Source organism: Manis pentadactyla, chromosome X (genome assembly GCF_030020395.1).
Source record: "Manis pentadactyla isolate mManPen7 chromosome X, mManPen7.hap1, whole genome shotgun sequence".
Taxonomy (NCBI): domain Eukaryota; kingdom Metazoa; phylum Chordata; class Mammalia; order Pholidota; family Manidae; genus Manis; species Manis pentadactyla.
In genome coordinates, this window is record NC_080038.1 from 52,943,377 (window position 1) to 52,962,762 (window position 19,386).

The window sequence follows — 19,386 nt, forward strand, 5'->3', positions numbered from 1 at the left end:
TACAGGAAACACAAAAGAGCACAGAATAAAATAACCAAAATATAAAGAATGGAGGAGGAGGAAAAAGAAGGGAGAGAAATAAAGAATCACCAGACACTGTTTATAGCAGCTCAATAAGCGAGTTAAGTTAGACAGTAAGATACTAAAGAAGCTAACCTGGAACCTTTGGTAACCACAAATCTAAAGCCTGCAATGGCAATAAGTACATATCTTTCAATAATCACCCTAAATGTAAATGGATTGAATGCAAAAATCAAAAGACACACAGTAATAGAATGGATAAAAAAGCAAGACCCATCTATACGCTGCTTACAAGAAACTCACCTCAAACCCAAAGACATGCACAGACTTAAAGCCAAGGGATGGAAAAAGATATTTCATGCAAACAACAGGGAGAAAGAAGAAGACGTTGTAGTACTAGAAAGAGACAAAGTAGACTTCAAAAAAAAAAAGTAATAAGAGATAAAGAAGGACATTACATAATGATAAAGGGCTCAGTCCAAGAAGAGGATATAACAACTCTAAATATATATGCACCCAACACAGGAGCACCAGCATATGTGAGACAAATACTAATAGAACTAAAGGAGGAAATAGAATGCAATTCATTCATTTTAGGAGACTTCAACATGTCAGTCACTCCAAAGGATAGATCCACTGGAGAGAAAATAAGTAAGGATACAGAGACACAGAACAACACACTAGAACAGATGGACTTAATAGACATCTATAGAACTCTATATCCAGAAGCAACAGGATACACATTCTTCTCAAGTGCACATGGAACATTCTCCAGAATAGATCACATACTAGGCCACAAAAAGAGCCTCAGTAAATTCCAAAAGATTGAAATTCTACCAACCAACTTTGAAGACCACAATGGTATAAAACTAGAAATAAATTGTACAAAGAAAACAAAAAGGCTCACAAACACATGAAGGCTTAACAACATGCTCCTAAATAATGAATGGATCAACGAACAAATTAAAATAGAGATCAAGGAATATATGGAAACAAATAACAACAATAAAAAGCCCCAAATTCTGTGGGACCCAGCGAAAGCAGTCTGAAGAGGAAAGTATATTGCAATTCAAGAAGGAACAACAATCCCAAATGAATAGTCTAACATCACAATCATTGAAATTGGAAAAAGAAGAACAAATGAGGCCTAAAGTCAGCAGAAGGAGAAACATAATAAAGATCAGAGAAGAAATAAACAAAATTGAGAAGAATAAAACAAAAGAAAAAAATCAAAGAAACCAAGAGCTGGTTCTTTGAGAAAATAAAATAATTAAGCCTCTAGCCAAACTTATTAAGGGAAAAAGAGAATCAACACACATCAACCGAATCAGAAACGAGAAAGAAAACATCATGACAGACTCCACAGAAATACAAAGAATTACTAGAGACTACTATATGCTTACAAGCTGGAAAACCTAGAAGAAATGGACAACTTCCTAGAAAAATACAACCTTCCAAGACTGACCAAGGAAGAAACAAAAAAATTAAACAAACCAATTATGAGCAAAGAAATTGAAGTGGTAATCAAAAAGCTACCCAAGAACAAAATCCCAGGGCCAGATGGATTTACCTCGGAATTTTATCACACACACAGAGAAGACATAATACCCATTCTACTTAAAGTTTTCAAAAAAATAGAAAAGGAGGGAATGCTCCCAAACCCATTCTATGAAGCCAATATCATCCTTATACCAAAACCAGGCAAAGACCCCACCAAAAAAGAAAATTACAGACCAATATCCCTGATGAACGTAGATGCAGAAATACTCAATAAAATATTACCTAACCGAATTCAAAAATATATCAAAAGGATCATACACCACGAACGAGTGGGATTCATCAAATGATGGTCCAACATCTGAAAATCCATCAACATCATCCACCATGTAAACAAAAAGAAGGACAAAAACCACATGATCATCTCCATAGATGCTGAAAAAGCATTCGACAAAATTCAACATCCATTCATGATAAAAACTCTCAAAAAAATGGGTATAGAGGGCAAGTACCTCAACATAATAAAGGCCATATATGATAAACCCACAGCTAACATCATACTGAACAGCGAGAAGCTGAAAGCTTATCCTCTGAGATCGAGAAGAAAGAAGAGATGCCCACTCTCCCCACTGTTATTCAACATAGTACTGGAGGTCCTAACCATGGCAATAAGAGAAAACAAATAAATACAAGGAATCCAGATTGGTAAAGAAGAAGTCAAACTGTCACTATTTGCAGATGACATGATGTTGTACATAAAAATCCCTAAAGATTCCACTCCAAACCTACTAGAACTAATACTAGAATTCAGCAAAGTTGCAGGATAGAAAATTAACACACAGAAATCTGTGGCTTTCCTATACACTAACAATGAACTAATAGAAAGAGAAATCAGGAAAACAATTCCATCCACAATAGCATCCAAAAGAACAAAATACATAGTAATAAACCTAACCAAGGAACTGAAAGACCTATACCCTGAAAACTACAAGACACTCTTAAGAGAAATTAAAGAGGACACTAACAAATGGAAACTCATCCCATGCTCTTGGCTAGGAAGAATTAATATAGTCAAAATGGCCATCCTGCCCAAAGCAATATACAGATTTGATGCAATCCCTATGAAATTACCAGCAACATTCTTCAACGAATTGGAACAAATAGTTCAAAAATTCATATGGAAACACCAAAGACCCCGAATAGCCAAAGCAATCTTCAGAAGGAAGAATAAAGTGTGGGGGATCTAACTCCCCACCTTCAAGCTCTACTACAAAGCCATAGTAATCAAGAAAATTTGGTACTGGCACAATAACAGAGCCACAGACCAGTGGAAAAGAATAGAGACTCCAGACATTAACCCAGACATATATTTTCAATTAATATATAATAAAGGAGCCATGAACATACAATGGGGAAAAGACAGTCTTTTCAACAGATAGTGCTTGCAAAACTGGACAGCTACATGTAAGAGAATAAAACTGGATCACTGTCTAATCCCATACACAAAAGTAAATTCAAAATGGATCAAAGACCTGAATGTAAGACCATGAAACCATAAAACTCTAAGAAAAAAATAAAGGCAAAAATCTCTTTTACATAAACATGAGCGATGTCTTCATGAACATATCTCCCTCGGCAAGGGAAACAAAAGCAGAAATGAACAAGTGTGTCTACATCAAGCTGAAAAGCTTCTCTACAGCAAAGGACACCATCAATAGAACAAAAAGGTTCCCTACAGTATGGGAGAATATATTCGTAAATGACAGATCCTATAAAGGCTTGACATCCAAAATATATGAAGAGCTCATGCACCTCAACAAACAAAAAGCAAATAATCCAGTTAAAAAATGGCCAGAGTAGCTGAGCAGACAATTCTCCAAAGAAGAAATTCAGATGGCCAACAGATATATTAAAAGATGGTCCATATCGCTAGTTATAAGGGAAATGTAAATTAAAACCACCATGAGATATCACCTCACACCAGTAAGGATGTCTACCATGCAAAAGATAAACAATAACAAATGTTGGTGAGGATGTGGTGAAAGGGGAACCCTCCTACACTGCTGGTGTTTACGTAATCTATTTCAACCATTTGCAAAGCAGTATGGAGGTTCCTCAAAATGCTCAAAATAGACATACCATTTGACCCAGGAATTCCACTTCTAGGAATTTACCCTAAGAATGCAGCAGCCCAGTTTAAAAAAGACAGATGCACCTCTATGTTTGTCACACTACTATTTACAATAGCCAAGAAATGGAAGCAACCTAAGCGTCCATCAGTAGACGAATGGATAAAGAAGATGTGGTACATATACACAATGGAATATTATTCAGTGATAAGAAGAAAACAAATCCTACCATTTGCAACTATATGCATGGAGCTAGAGGGTATTATGCTCAGTGAAATAAGCCAAGTAGAGAAAGAGAAATACCAAATGATTTCACTCATATGTGGAGTATAAGAACAAAGAAAAACTGAAGGAACCAAACAGCAGCAGAATCACAGAACCCAGGAATGGACTAACATTTACCAAAGGGAAAGGGACTGGCGAGAATGGGAGGGAAAGGAGGGATAAGGGCGGGGAAGAAGAAAGGGGGTATTTCAGTTAGCATGTGAATGTGGGGGGTGGTTGGGGAGAGCTGTGCAACACAGAGAAGACAAGTAGTGATTCTGCAACATGTTACTATGCTGATGGACAGTGACTGTAATGGGGTTTGGGGGGGTCTTGGTGAAAGGGGGACCCTAGTGAACATAATGTTATTCATGTAGTTGTAGATTAATGATAACAACAAATATATATATAAACAATATTTTGTAAATTGGTACTAAATACAGAAAACTATAGTGACATCAAATAGGTAAGTTGTTATGGGGACATGAAAGTTCTGAGATTTTGTATACACAGACAAGGTTTTATCATATTAAAAGAAATTTATAATTTTAAGATGTTTTATGTAAGCCTCAGCAAAACCTCAAAGCAAAAGCCAATAGTAGATACATAAACCATCCATAAAGAACAAGGCATTTATGCATACTAGTATGGGATATCATCAAATTATAAAGGAAGAGACCAAGAGAAGACACAAAGGAAAAGGAAAGTACAAAACACTTAGGAAACAGTAAACAAGAAGGCAATAGTTCTTACAATTCAATGATTACTTTAAATGTAAATGGATTCAATTCTCAAATCAAAGGTCATAGATTGTAGTACATATAGAATATGTTTAAGAATACATGTAAAACAAGATGCTTGTGAGAATACTACTTACTTGCTCTATTAAGAACAGTGTTATTTTAGAGAGTGAATGATAGACATTCTATAATGCATATACACAATGTTTAAGGACATACATAAAGCAGGTGATAGAGTGCTACTTGCTACATTGAGAAATGCATTATATCATTTAATGGATGTGATCACCTTTTGGTAATGCATGCAGGTTTATGCAAAGAAGACAGAATGACTGAGTGAATATAAAAGAAGACAGAACCGGAAAAGATTCTGGAGGTGGAGCCAACAGGGTGGCGTGAGTAGGACAGTGGGAATCTCCTCCCAAAATCATATATATTTTTGAAAATTCAACAAATACAACTAATCAAAAAAGAGAGACCAGAAGACACAGGACAACAGCCAGACTACATCCACACGTGCGAGAGCCCAGCGCCTGGTGAAAGGGGTAAGATACAACTCCCGGCCCGGCGGGACCCAAGCACACCTCCCCACAGCTCCAGGCAGGAGGGAGAGGGAGTCCAGGACTTCTAAACACCCAACCCCAGCCACCCGCACCAGAGCTCAGACACAGTGCATGCATGGAGGTCTAGAAAATAGGGAAACAGGGCAGCAAGACCTCTGAGCAGGTTCCAAAGCTGATGCCCCTGTGACAAAGAAAAGTGAGTGCTTTTTGAAAGTCTTAAAGGGACAGGGACATAACAGCTGGACAGAAACAACACAGGTCACAGCTCAGTGCCTGGAAATTACAGGGAAAACCGGGCGCACTAACCCCCTGGGCAACAGCTCTGAGACACCTCACAGAGGTAAACAGCCAAACAGCCCCCCTGTACATTACCCCTCCAGGTGCTGCGAAAGCAGATAAACAGCCTAAGGCAGACCACGCCCACAGAAAGGGAGATTCCTCCATATCGGCCAGGCAAGAAACAAAGTCCCAATCTACACGGAATTACCCAACACAAAGCCACGAGGGGTTGCAGTTGTCCCAGTAAAGAAAGGCCAGTAGCAAGTGAAAAGTTTGGCCCTCCCAGATGACAGTAAATAGCACCTGTCAACATGAAAAGGCAAAAAAATATGATCCAGACAAGACTAACCCAGACAGCTTCGGCATCTGCTACATCTTCCCCTGAGAAGGAACCTGGGGAGATAGATCTAACCAGTCTTCCTGAAAAAGAATTCAAAACAAAAGTCATAACCATGCTGATGGACTTGCAGAGAAATATGCAAGAACTAAGGAAGGAGAATACAGAAATAAAACAAGATCTGGAAGGACTTCAAAACAGAATGGACGAGATGCAAGAGATCATTAATGGACTAGAAAACAGAGAACAGGAATGCAGAGAAGCTGATGCAGAGAGAGATAAAAGGATCTCCAGGAATGAAAGAATTTTAAGAGAGCTGAGTGACCAATCAAAAAGGAGCAATATATGCATCTTCAGAATAGCCGAAGGAGAAAAGACAGAAAAAGGGATAGAAAATGTCTTTGAAGAAATAATTGCTGAAAACTTCCCCAAACTAGGGGAAGAAATGGCCTCTCAGACCACAGAGGTACACAGAACTCCCATGACAAGGGATCCAAGGAGGGCAACACCAAGACACATAATAATTAAAATGGCAAAGATCAAAGAAAAGGACAAAGTATTAAAGGCAGACAGAGAGAAAAAAAAAGGTTACCTACAAAGGAAAACCCATCAGGCTATCATCAGACTTCTCAACAGAAACCTTACAGGCCAGAAGAGAATGGCATGATATATTGAATACAATGAAACAGAAGGGCCTTGAACCAAGGATACTGTATCCAGCATGATTATCATTTAAATATGAAGGAGGGATTAAACAATTCCCAGACAAGCAAAAGTTGAGGGAATTTACCTCCCACAAACCACCTCTACAGGGCATCTTACAGGGACTGCACTAGATGGGAGCACTCCAAGAAACAGCACAGAACAAAACACCCAACATATGAAGAAAGGAGGAGGAGGAATAACAAGGGAGAGAAATAAAGAATAATCAGAACGAGTTTATAATAGATCAGTAAGTGAGTTAAGTTAGAACAGTAAGATAGTAAAGAAGCTAACCCTGAACATTTGGTAACCATAAACTTAAAGCCTGCAATGCCAATAAGTACATACCTTTCATTAATAGCCCTAAATGTAAATGGACTGAATGCACAAATCAAAAGACACAGAGTAATAAAATGGATAGAAAAGCGAGACCCATCCATATGCTGCTTACAAGAGACTCAACTCAAACCCAAAGACATGCACAGATTAAAAGTCAAGGGATGGAGAAAGATATTTCATGCAAACAACAGTGAGAAAAAAGCAGGTGTTAAAATGCTAGTATCAGACAAAATAGACTTCAAAATAAAGAAAGTAACAAAAGATAAAGAGGGACATTACAAAATGATAAAGGGCTCAGTCCAACAAGAGGATATAACCATGATAAACATATATGCACCCAATACAGGAGCACAAATATATGTGAAACAAATACTAACAGAATTAAAGGAGGAAAAAGACTGCAATGCATTCATTTTGGGAGACTTTAACACATCAAACACTCCAAAGGACAGAGACACCAGACAGAAAATAAGTAAGGACACAGAGGCACTGAACAACACGCTAGAACAGATGGGCCTAATAGACATCTGTAGAACTCGAAACCAAAAGTAACAGGATACACATTCTTCACAAGTGCAAATGGTCAATTCTCCAGAAGAGGTCAATACTAGGCCACAGAAAGGACCTCAGTAAATTTCAAAAGATTGAAATCCTACCAGCAAACTTTTCAGAACACAAACTAGAAATAAACTGTACAATGAAAGCAAAAAGGCTCACAAACACATGGAAGCTTAAGAACATGCTCCAAAATAATCAATGGATCAATGACCAAATTAAAATGGAGATCCAGCAATATATTGAAAAAATGACAACAACAACACAAATCCCCAACTTCTGTGGGACGCAGCAAAAGGAGTCTTAAGTGGAAAGAATACAGCAATCCAGGCATATTTAAAGAAGGAAGAACAATCCTCAATGAATAGTCTAATGTCACAATTATCGAAACTGGAAAAATTAGAACAAATGAGGCCTAAGGTCAGCAAACCGAGGGACTTAATAAAGATCAGAGAGGAAATAAATAAAATTGAGAAGAAAATAATAGAAAAAATCAATGAAACCAAGAGCTGTTTCTTCGAGAAAATAAACAAAGTAGATAAGCCTCTAGCCAGAACTATTAATAGAAAAGGAGAGTCAACACACATGAACAGAATCAGAAATGAGAAAGGAAAAATCACGACGGGTCCCACAGAAATACGAAGATTTATTAGAGAATACTATGAAAACCTATATGCTAACAAGCTGGAAAACCTAGGAGAAATGGACAACTTCCTAGAAAAATACAACCTTCCAAGATTGACCCAGAAAGAAACAGAAAATCTAAACAGACCAATTACGAGCAATGAAATTGAATCAGTAATCAAAAAACTACCCAAGAACAAAACCCCCGGGAAAGATGGATTTACCTCGGAATTTTATCAGACATACAGAGAAGACATAACACCCCTAATCCTTAAAGTTTTCCAAAAAATAGAAGAGGAGGGAATACTCCCAAACTCATTCCATGAGGCCAACTTCACCCCAATACCAAAAGCAGGCAAAGACCACACAAAAAGAAAACTAAAGACCAATATCCCTGATGAACATAGATGCAAAAATACTCAACAAAATATCAGCAAACTGAATTCAGAAATTCATGAACAGGATCATACACCATGACCAAGTGGGATTCATCCCAGGGATGCAAGGATGGTACAACATTCGTAAATCCATCAACATCATCCACCACATCAACAAAAAGAAGGACAAAAACCACATGGACATTTCCATAGTGCTGAAAATATATTCGACAAAATTCAACATCCATTCATGATAAAAACTCTTAACAAAATAGGCATAGAGGGAAAGTACATCAACGTAGTAAAGGCCATATATGATCAACCCACATCTAACATCATACTGAACGGCGAGAAGCTGAAAGCTTTTCCTCTGAGATCGAGAAGAAAGCAGAGCTGCCCACTCGCCCCACTGCTACTTAACTTAGTACTGGAGGACCAAGCCATGTCAATTAGACAAAACAAAGAAATACAAGGAATCCAGGTTGGTAAATAAGAAGTCAAACTGTCACTATTTGCAGATGACATGATGTTGTACATAAAAATCCCTAAAGATTCCACTCCAAAACTACAAGAGCTAATAACGGAATGGAGCAAAGTTGCAGGATACAAAATGAACGCACAGATATCTGTGCCTTTCCTATACACTAACAATGAACTAATAGAAAGAGAAATCAGGAAAACAATTCCATTCACAATAGCATCCAAAAGAACAAAATATCTAGGAATAAGCCTAACCAAGGAAGTAAAAGACCTATACCCTGAAAACTACAAGACACTATAAAGAGAATTTAAAGAGGTCACTGACAATTGGAAACTCACCCCATGCTCCTGGCTAGGAAGAAATAATATTGTCAAAATAGCCATCCTATCCAAAGCAATATACAGATTCGATGCAATCCCTATCAAATTACAAACAGCTTTCTTCAATTAACTGGAACAAATAGTTCAAAAATTCATATGGAACCATAAAAGACCCCAAATAGCCAAAGCAATCCTGAGAAGGAATAATAAAGTGAGCGGGATCTCGCTCCCCAACTTCAAGCTCTACTACAAAGCCACAGTAATCAAGGCAATTTGGTACTGGCACAGGAACAGAGCCATAGAGCAGTGTAACAGAATAGAGACTCCAGACATTAACCCAACATTTATTGCCAATTAACATATGATAAAGGAACCATGGACATACAATGGGGAAATGACAGTCTCTTCAACAGATGGTGCTGGCAAAACTGGACAGCTGCATGTAACAGAATGAAACTGGATCACTGTCTAACCCCATAAACAAAAGTAAACTCCAAATGGATCAAAGACCTGAATTTAAGTCATGAAACCATAAAACTCTTACAAGAAAACATAGGCAAAAATCTCTTAGACATAAACATTAGCAGCTTCTTCATGAACGTATCTCCCTGGGCAAGGGAAACAAAAGTAAGAATGAACAAGTGGTACTATATTAAGCTGAAAAGCTTCTGTACAGCTAAAGACACCATCAATAGAACAAAAAGGTATCCTACAGTATGGGAGAATATATTTATAAATGACAGATCCGATAAAGGATTGACATCCAAAATATATAAAGAGCTCACACACCTCAACAAATAAAAAGCAAATAATCCAATTAAAAAATGGGCAGAGGAGCTGAATAGACAGTTCTCTAAAGAAAAAATCCAGATGGCCAACAGGCACATGAAAAGATGCTCCACATCACTAGTTATCATAGAAATGCAATTTAAAACCACAATGAGATATCACCTCACAACAGTAAGGATCGCCATCATCAAAAAGTCAAAACAACAACAAATGTTGGTGAGGTTGTGGAGAAAGGTGATCCCTCCTACACTGTTGGTGGGAATGTAAACTAGTTCAATCATTGTGGAAAGCTGTATGGAGGTTCCTCAGAATGCTGAAAATGGAAATACCATTTGACCCAGGAATTAAACTTCTAGGAATTTACCCTAAGAATGCAGCACCCAGTTTGAAAAGACAGATGCACCCCTATGTTTATCGCTGCACTGTTTACATTAGCCAAGATATGGAAGCAAACTAAATGTCCATCAATAGATGACTGAATAAAGAAGATTTGGCACATATACACAATGGAATATTATGCCGCCATAAGAAAAAAACAGGTCCTACCATTTGCAACAACATGGATGGAGCTAGAGGGTATTATGCTCAGTGAAATAAGCCAGGCAGAGAAGGACAAGTAACAAATGATTTCACTCATATGTGGAGTATAAGAACAAAGGAAAACTGAAGGAAGAAAACAGCAGCAGAATCACAGAACCCAAGAATGGACTAATAGTTACCAAAGGGAAAGGAACTGGGGATGATGGGTGGGAAGAGAGGGATAAGGCCGGGGAAAAAGAAAGTGGGCATTACGATTAGCATGTATAGTGTGTAGGGACATGGGGAGGGCTGTCCAACACAGAGAAGAGAAGTAGTGATTTTGCAGCATCTTACTATGCAGATGGACAGTGACTGTGAAGGGGTTGGTGGGGGGACTTGGTGAAGAGGGCAACCTAGTAAACATAATGTTCTTTCTGTAATTGTAGATTAATGATACCAAAATAAAAAATAAAAATAAAAAAAGAAGGCTACTATAGGTCAGATTCTGGGACAATGTTGAAATACTGGCAGAACAGATCATCTACCCCTAACAAAAAAGAGAATAACACATTGGTAAGGGTAAAAGTCGAAAGACACACTCAATCAGGATCAAGCCCTTTTATCATCCCAACAAACCATCAGCAGCAGGGAGTGAGGAATTGAGTGGGGGAAGACATAAACACCCAAAACCAGCACATGTGGCCCTGGGGATCCTCTCTGGGATGATGAACACCCATAACATTGGGCTTTGAAAATCAATAATTCTAAATATCAGGGAGAACTGAAGGGTATACGTAGCCAAGTTTCCACTCATGGGGAGCCAGCATGCTGTGATGACTGCCCTGATAACCAACACAGAACAACTGTTGAAAGGAGATTTATTAACTTTGGGATACAATACAGAGGGGAAGGGGTATAACGGAGCTCTTTAATGAGAGAAAGGGCTGACACATGCCACTTTTCTAGCCAGCATAGTTGACCAGACACTTCTGGGAGCAGGTTCTGATTCTGAAACTTTCCATCCATCCCACTTTCTCTGTCTCAGAATTCTTCTACAAACTTACCTTACCAACATGCACAGCCCCATAGTAGCTGCATGGACCACTGCTGCCATCAAGGCTGAGGGAGTGCCTGCCCAAAGCGCAGTGGCAAGGGAGCTGCCAAGTCTTTAAGTTGCATCAGTTAGTCACATAAGCTAGGGCAACGTAGCAGCAACATTTAATTTTGACATCCAGGCATGGGCTAGACAAAACTACCAGCTTACTCATAGCAAGAAGAAGACTACCAGCTTATTCATAGCTTACCCACAATAAGGTGCACACAGTCCACACAGGGAACATCCCTGAAGTGCCTGGTTCTTGTGAAAAGGGTTTTCTGCACTTCTGGGAATCACAGGATGCCTACTATGTAAGGCCACTGCTTTCAGGATCAGGAGACACAGCTGATCTATGTAATACACAGAAACAAACAGAGAATCAGACAAAAAGAGGAGGAAGAGGAAAATGTTCCAAACAAAAGAATAAGAAAAAACACCAGAAAAGTTGCTAAATGAAATGACTTTAAACAATCTACATGATAAATATTGCAAGGTAAGGGTCCTGAAGTTGTTCAGTGGAGTGGAGAGAAAAACAGACAAACTCAAGGAGAACAACAACAAGGAGATAGGGGAAAAAAAGAAACAAGTCAGAGCTGGAGAATAAAATAATTGAAATGGAAAATAACATAGAGGGAATGGATAGCACATTAGAGGATTGTGAAGAATGGATCAGTGATCTGGAATACAGTGTAGTGCAAAGCAACAAAGCCAAACAACAGAAAGAAAAAAAGATTTCTAAAAATGAAAATATTCAGGGGATTAAGGAGGGTAGCATTAGAGGTGAAATAGAGGCCTCCTCCCAAAGCCACATATAATACAAAAATATAATTAATACGACTAATCCTGAAAGAGCACCAGGAAAGAAGGCTGTGCCAGACTGCAACAACTGGAGAAAAGAACAAACCTTATGGAACAGGGTAAGGTATCAAAGCCATGATCCAGCAGGACCAAGCCCTTCACAAACACCAGTTCACAGGCTGGAGAAAGAGAAATGGAGCAGTGAGAGGGTGGAGGCCTGGGACTGCTGAACACCGAGGCCTGGAGGTCTGCTCTGGGATCACTAACCTGCATTGCATGTTGATCTGGTGATTAGTGGTGTTGGAAAGCTAAGACAGGCAGAATACCTGGAGAAACAGATTCCTGTCGCTTTTGGGAAATGGGAATCTATATCTGGATGCTCTGGGACAAAAGAAAGGTGGGCAGTCTGAGAGATTTGCTAACAGTGAGAGGGCTGCTAAAGGATCAAGGATTGCACAACGCTTACTGCTCAGGAGAAAGAACAGGTATACAAAATTTTCTGGGTTCCCTCTTCCCGGCATGTTGGACACTTTCAGGATCTTTATGTGCTCCATCCCCTTGGCTGGCTATGCAGCTCCAAGGCCCCCACCAGGATAGCAGCCTGCTGCACCTTCCAGCCAGCACACATCTGGCTCACAAGCCGGCAGCCCCTACCCTGGCATCAGGCCAGCCAAAGGTATAACCCCAACTATAGCAGCTTCAAATGCAAAGCATAGAGGATTACACCTGTGTTCGGCCAACTGGTCTGGCTGTGGAGACAGGCATAAATGCTGGAAGCAGGAAACAGCTTTTTCTGCCCCCAGGCACCAGCACTGCTCCCCTGTGACCCCAGACATCACTCCAGGGACTGAGCAGGTCCAGATATTAGAGGTTCCAGGAACTAGTGGTTGCCACATACAAATATGAAACATCGAAGGAACCTGGATCAAACCAAAATCCCAAAAACAGCTGAAAAGTGTCAAGGGAAACTGATCTCATTAATCTTCCTGAAAGAGATTTCAAACTAAAAATCATAAACATAATCATGGAGGTACAGAAAAATATTCAAGAACTCAGGAACAAATTAAGGATGGAGATCCAATAATTACAGAATACAATGGAGGGATTTAAAAGCAGATTAGATATGGAGAAGAAGTCTGCTAATGGAATAGACATTAGAGAACAGGAATACAAAGAAGCTGAGGCACAGAGAGAAAAAAGGATCTCTAGGAATGAAGGAATATTGAGAGAGCTATTTGACCAATCCAAATGAAACTATATTTGTATTATAGTGGTACCAGAAGAAGAAGAGAGAAAAAAGGTATAGAAAGTGTCTTTGAGAAGGTAATTGCTGCAAACTTCCCAATCTGGGGAAGGACATAGTCTCTCAGGCTATGGAGGTGAACAGAACACCCAACACAGGAGACCCAAAGAAGATAACACCAAGACGTATAATAATTAAAATGACAAAGATCAAGGATAAAGAGACTATTAAAAGCAGCCAGGGAGAGAAAAATGATCACACACAAAGGAAACCCATCAGGCTATCATCAGACTTCTCAGCAGAAACCTTAGAGGCCAGAAGGGAGTAGCATGATATATTCAATGCAATGAAGAAGAATGGCCTTGAACCAAGAGTATGTGACCCAGCAAGATTATTATTTAAATTTGAAGGAGGGATTAAAAAATTTCCAGGTAAGCAAAAGCTGAAAGAATTTACCTCCCACAAACCAACTCTATAGTGTATTTTGGAGGCACTGCTATGGATGGAAGGGTTCCTCAGGCTAAATAACTCTCACCAGCTGTAATAAAACCAACATAAAGAAAGCAGAACAATTAATTACTAAGCAAATGAAAATTAAATCAACAACCCCCAAAGTCAGTCAAGGGATAGACAAAGAGCACAGAATACGATACCCAATATACAGAGAATGGAGGAGGAAGAAAAAGGCAGTGGAAAAAAGGAGCCTTTAGATTGTGTTTGTAATAGCGCATTAAGTGAGTTGAGTTATACTCTTAGATAGTAAGGAAATTCACCTTGAACCTTTGGTAACCATAAACCTAAAGCCTGCAATGGCAATAAGTACATAGCTATTAATAATCACCCTAAATGTAAAAGGTCATAATGTACCAATCAAAAGACATAGAGTCCCTGAATGGATTGAAAAACAAGACCCATCTCTATGCTGCCTACAAGAGACACACTTCAAACCCCAGACATACACAGACTAAAAGAGAAGGGATGGAGTGTAAACTACAAGACCCTCATGAGAGAAATTAAAGAAGATACCAATAAATGGAAACACATCCCGTGCTTATGGATAGGAAGAATTAATATTGTCAAAATGGCCATCCTGCCTAAAGCAATCTATAGATTCAATCCAATTCCTATCAAAATGCCAACAGCATTCATCAATGAACTAGAGAAAATCGTCCTAAAATTCATATGGAACCACAAAAGGCCGCGAATAGCCAAAGCAATCCTGAGAAGGAAGAATAAAGCAGGGGGAATTTCACACCCCAACTTCAAGCTCTACTACAAAGCCACAGTAATCAAGACAATTTGGTACTGGCACAAGAACAGACCCATAGACCAATGGAACAGACTAGAGATCCCTGATATAAACCCAACCATATATGGTCAATTAATATATGATAAAGAAGCCATGGACATTCAATGGGGAAAGGAGAGCCTCTTCAACAGCTGGTGTCAGCAAAACTGGGCAGCTACATGCAAGAGAAACCGGATTATTGTTTAACCCCATACACATAAGTAAACTCGAAATGGATTAAAGACTTGAATGTAACTTATGAAACCATAAAACTCTTAGGAGACAACATAGGCAAAATCTCCTGAATATAAGCATGAGCAACTTCTTCCTGAACCCATCTCGTCAAGCAAGTGAAAGCAAAGCAAAAATGAACTCATGGGAATACATCAAAATAAAAAGGTTTTGTACAAAAAAGCACATCATCAACAAAACAAAAAGGCATCTGACAGAATGGGAAAATATATTTGTAAATGGCATATCTGACAGCAGTTTAACATCCAAAATATATAAAGAACTCACAGGCCTCAACACCCAAAAAGCAAATAAGCCGATTAACAAATGGGAAGAGGATATGAAGAGACAGTTTTCCAAAGAAGAAATTCAGATGGCCAACAGACACATGAAAAGATACTCCACATCACTAATCATCAGAGAAATGCAAATTAAAACCACAATGAGGTATCAACTCACACCAGTAAGTATGGTGAGCAATGAAAAGACTAAAAACAACAAATGACGGTGAAGATGCAGAGAAACGGGAATCATCCTACACTGCTGGTGGGAATGTAAGCTAGTTCAACCATTGTGGAAAGCAATATGGAGGTTCTTCAAAAACTAGAAATAGAAATACCATTTGATCCCAGAATCCCACTCCTTGGAATTTACCCAAGGAATATAACTTCTCAGATTCAAAAAGACATATGCACCCCTTTGTTTCTGGCAGCACTTTTTACAATAGCCGAGATATGGAAGCTACCTCAGTGTCCATCATTAGATGAATGGATAAAGAAGATGTGGTACATATACACAATGGAATACTATTCAGTCATAAGAAAGAAACAAATCCTACCATTTGCAACAACATGGATGGAGCTGGAGGACATTATGCTCAGTGAAATAAGCTAGGCAGAGAAAGACAAATGTCAAATGATTTCCCTCATTTGTTGAGTATAACAATGAAGCAAAACTGAAGGAACAAAATGGCAGCAGACTCAGAGACTCCAAGAGTGTACTAGTGTTTTACAAAACGGAGGGTTGTGGGAGGGTGGGTGGGGAGGGAGGGAGAAGGGGATTGAGGGGTATTATGTTTAGTACACACGGTGTGGGGGATCACGGGGAGAACAGTGTAGCACAGAGAAGGCACATAGTGGATCTGTGGCATCTTACTACACTGACGGACAGTGACTGCATTGGGGTATGGGCAGGGACTTGATGATATGGGTGAATGTAGTAACCACATTATTTTTTCATGTGATAAATTCGTAAGAGTGTATATCAATCATACCTTAATAAAAAATTTGGAAAACAGAAAGAAAACAAGACCTAGAGCTGCTGCAGCAAAGCAGAGGAGATCTAGCCAAAAATCTAGTCTCAAAGCTGAAGGGAAACAGGCTGAGTAGCCCTGGTCTGGAGCCAGATGCACTGGGTTTTGTGTTTTTAAAAATTATTATATCCGGAGTCCACTGTGGTGAGGAGGAAGAGGGATGGGCAGTGTCTTCTATGTCCCCAGACCTGTGTGGCCTAGTGAAAGAGAGGAGAGCATGTGATAGAAGAGTGTTGCCCTGAAAAATGCCCAGGTACCGACTCCCAGAAAGTGTATGTGTTACTTTACATGGTGAAAGGGGTTTTGCAAATGTGATTAAGGGCCTTGAGATGGGAAGATTACCATGCATCATCCAGGTGACCAAATCTAATTACACAAATCTTTACTGTGGGGCACTTTCCCCAGCTGTGGTCAGTGACAAGGAAATGTGTCTAAGGGAGCAGAGATGCGACACTGCAGGCTTTGAAGATAGTGGAAGTGCCATGAACCCAGGCATGTAAGCAGCATCTAGAAGCTAGAAAGGGCAGGGAAGACCCCTTAGAGAGGCATCCAGAATGGAGTGCAGCCCTTCCCACCCCTGATTTTATCCCACTGAGACATGTATTGGACATCAGACCTACAGAACTGTGAAATAATAAATTCATGTTGTTTTAAGCCACTTAAGAAAAAAAGAGAAGGGATCGAAAAACTTTTTTCATGCAACTAATATGGAGAAAGAACAGGAGCTGCAGTACTTGTATCAGACAAAGTAGACTTCGAAACAAAGTCACGAGACAAAGAAGACATTACATAATGATAAAGGGGTCATTCCAACAAGGGGATATAACCATTATAAATCTCTAAGGACCCAACACAGGAACACCTACATATATGAAACATATTCTAACAGAATTAAAAGGGGAAATAGAATGTGATGCTTTCACTCTAGGAGACTTCAACACTCCACTCACTCCAAAGGACAGATCAACCAGACAGAAAATGAGTAAGGACACAGAAGCACTTTACAATACATTAGAACAGATGGACCTAACCGACATCTACAGAACTCTACACCCAAAAGCAGCACAATACACATTCTTTTCAAGTGCACATGGAACATTTTCAAGAATAGATCATATACAAGGTCACAAAAACAGCCTTGGTAAATTAAAAAATATTGAAATTGGACCAACCAGCTACTCAGAACACAATGGTATGAAACTGAAATAAATTATGCAAGAAAAAGAAAAGTCCCAGAAACACATGGATGCTTAATAACGTGGTATGAAATAAACAATAGCTCTATGACCAAATTAAAACAGAGATCAAGCAATGTATGGAGACAAATGACAACAATAATTCAACACCGGAAATTCTGTGGGATGCAATGAAGTCCGTGCTAAGAGGGAAGTATATTGCAATACAGGCCTACGTCAGGAAAGAAGAACAATCCCATATGAACTGTCTAAACTCACAATTAATGAAACTAGAAAAAGAAGGACAAATGAAGCCCAAAGTTAGTAAAAGGAGGAACATAATAAAGATTAGAGCACAAAAAAAAATCAAGATGAATAAAACAATAGAAAATCTGAAATAAGAAAGCATAAATCACTACGGACACCAAGGAAATACAAGGAATTATGAGAGAATACTATGAAAAATTATATGCTAACAAAGTGCCTAACCTAGAGGAATTGGAAAACTGTTTAGTAAAATATAACCTTCCAAAGCTGGCCCAGAAAGAAACAGAAAATCTGAACAGACCAATTATCAGCAACAAAATTGAATTGGTAATCAAAAAACAACCTAAGAACAAAACTCCTGGACCAGATGGCTTCACCGCTGATTTTTATCAAACATTTAGTGAAAACCTAATACTCATCCTCCTTAAAGTTATCCAAAATGGAGAAGAGGAGGGAATACTTCCAAACAAATTCTATGAGGCCAGCATCACTCTAATATCAAAACCAGGCAAAGATATCACAAAAAAAGAAAATTACAGACCAATATCCCTGATGAACATAGATGCAAAAGTACTCAATAAAATAGTAGCCAAATGAATTAAAAATACATTAAAAAAATCATCCATCATGGTCAAGTGAGATTTATTGACACAGCCAACATCATACCTAACAGTGAGAAGCTGAAAATCTTTCTTTTAAGATTGGGAACAAGACAAGGATGCACACTCTCTCCACTTTTATTCAACATAGTACCGGACGTCCTTGCTACAACAATCAGAAAACACAAAGAAATAAAAGGCATCCAGATTGGTAAAGAAGTTAAACTGTCACTGTTTGCAGATGACATGCTTTTGTACATAAAAAACCATAAAGAATCCACTCTAAAACTACTAGATCTAATATCTGAATTCAGCAAAGTTGCAGGATACAAAATTAATACACAAAAATCTGTTGCATTCCTATAGACTAATGATGAACTAGCAGAAAGAGAATAAAAATAATAAAATACCTAGGTATCAATCTAATGAAGGAAGTGAAAGACCTATACTCTGAAAATTACAAGACACTCATGAGGGAAATTAAAGGAGAGAGCAATAAATGGAAACATATCCAATGCTTCCTATCCCATGGATAGGAAGAATTAATATTGTCAAAACGGCCATCCTGCCTAAAGCAATCCACAGACTCAGTGAAATGCCTATCAAAATACCAAGATCTTTCTTCAACAAACTAGAGAAAATTGTTGTAAAATTCATATGGAACCATAAAAGACCCTGAATAGCCAAAGCAATCCTGAGAAGGAAGAATAAAGCTGGGGGGATTACACTCCCTGACTTCAAGCTCAACTAAAAAGCCACAGAAATCAAGACAATTTGGTACTGGCACAAGAACAGAAACATAGACCAATGGAACAGACTAAAGAGCCCAGATATAAACCCA